The sequence below is a fragment of the Acyrthosiphon pisum genome, unplaced genomic scaffold (genome assembly GCF_005508785.2).
Source record: "Acyrthosiphon pisum isolate AL4f unplaced genomic scaffold, pea_aphid_22Mar2018_4r6ur Scaffold_20626;HRSCAF=21632, whole genome shotgun sequence".
Lineage (NCBI taxonomy): Eukaryota > Metazoa > Arthropoda > Insecta > Hemiptera > Aphididae > Acyrthosiphon > Acyrthosiphon pisum.
The window spans coordinates 52413-54465 of record NW_021770006.1 but is presented as its reverse complement, the minus strand read 5'-3'; positions in this window follow the sequence as shown (position 1 = coordinate 54465).

Below are 2053 nucleotides of genomic sequence, written 5' to 3'. Positions count from 1 at the left end.
TACGCGCTAATACAGCCGGCAACATATCCGCTTAAAAAAAACGCCTAATAAAATTAAAAAACGCCTAAAAAATAAATTAAAAAATTGCTAAAAAATACATTTAAAAAAGCTATACTGTTGATAAAAAGGCGCTGAACAATAATAAACCGCTTTTCCATCAGCCACCAGAGGGCACATTCACGATTTTTTTTTTCTTAGCGTTCGCGGGCGCGTGTATCCGGTGCCAAATTTATAAAATATTTTTTTTAATTATATTTTCAACGTCGGGAGTTCTCTAGAATGGGTGCTGAACAATAATGAACGGCTTAAAAAACCGAATACAAAAAGTGGAACGCAGAGCGTAAACGTTTGACGCGTGCCTGGAACAAATACGCACTAATAAACGCGGCACTTTATACGCTTAAAAAAAACGACTTAAAAAAAGCTTAAAAACTGTTTAAAATTAAATTTAAAAAATCTATATAGAAGAATTGGGGTGCTGAACAATAATAAATCGCTTAAAAAACTGAATACAAAAGTGGAACGCCTGAGAGTAAACGTTCAACGCGCACCCGGAATCAGTACGCGCTAATACAGCCGGCAACATATCCGCTTAAAAAAAACGCCTAAAAATTAAATTAAAAAATTGCTAAAAAATGCATTTAAAAAAGCTATACTGTTGATAAAAAGGCGCTGAACAATAATAAACCGCTTTTCCATCAGCCACCAGAGGGCACATTCACGAATTTTTTTTTCTTAAGCGTTCGCGGGCGCGTGTATCCGGTGCCAATTTATAAAATATTTTTTTAAATTATATTTTCCAAACGTTGGGAGTTCTCTAAGAATTGGGGTGCTGAACAATAATGAACGGCTTAAAAAACCGAATACAAAAGTGGAACGCCTGAGCGTAAACGTTTGACGCGTGCCCGGAACAAATACGCACCAATAAACGCTGCACTTTATACGCTTAAAAAAAAAGACTTAAAAAAAACTTTAAAAAAAAAATTTAAAAACGCTTAACAAAAGTGTGAAAATGCTATTCTGTAGATAAAGAGGACGTGCTGAACAATAATAAAACGCTTAAAAAACCGAATAAAATAGCCAAACTCCCGAGCGTACACGTTTGACGCGCGCCTGGCATAAATACGCACTAATAAAAGCGGCCCATTATACGCATTGAAAAACAACTTAAAAAACGCTTAAAAAGAATTTAAAAATGCTGTATTGTTGATAAAGAGGTGAAACAAAATAAAAAAATGCTTAAAAAAATGAATAAAAAGTGAAACGCCTTAGCGTTAACGTTTGACGCGTGCCCGGCACAAATACTCAGTGATAAACGCGACACTTTATACCCTTAAAAAAACGCCTTAAAAATCGCTTAAAAACCGTTTAAATTAAATTTAAAAAAGCTATAATATAGTAGAATTGGGGTGCTGAACAATATTAAAACGCTGAAAAACTGAATACAAAAGCGGAACGCCTGAGAGTAAACGTTTGACGCGTGCCCGGAACAAATACGCAGTCATGAAAGCGGCCCTTTATACGATTAAAAAAACAACTAAAAAAACGCTTAAAAAAAATTTAAAAATGATATACTGTTGATAAAGAGGTGCTGAACAATAATAAACCGCTTAAAAAACCGAATACAAAAGCGGAACGCCTGAGCGTAAACATTTGACGCGTGCCCGGCACAAATACGCACTTATGAAAGCGGCCCTTTATATGCTTAAAAAAACAAGCGGCAGAATATTCGCTTAAAAAAAAAGCTCATATAGCTATATAGAAGAATTGGGGTGCTGAACAATAATTAAACAATTAAAAAACCGAATAAAAAAGTGAAACGCACGAGCGTAAACAGTTGACGTGCGCCTGGCATAAATACGCACTAATGAAAGCGGCCCATTATACGTTTTGAAAAACAATTCAAAACATTCACGAATTTTTTTTTTCTTAAGCGCTCGCGGGCGCGTGTATCCAGTGCCAATTTATTATTTTTTTTTTTAAATTATATTTTCCAAACGTTGGGAGTTCTCTATCAATATTTGAAAATTTTGCTGCCCAAACCGCCGTCGTC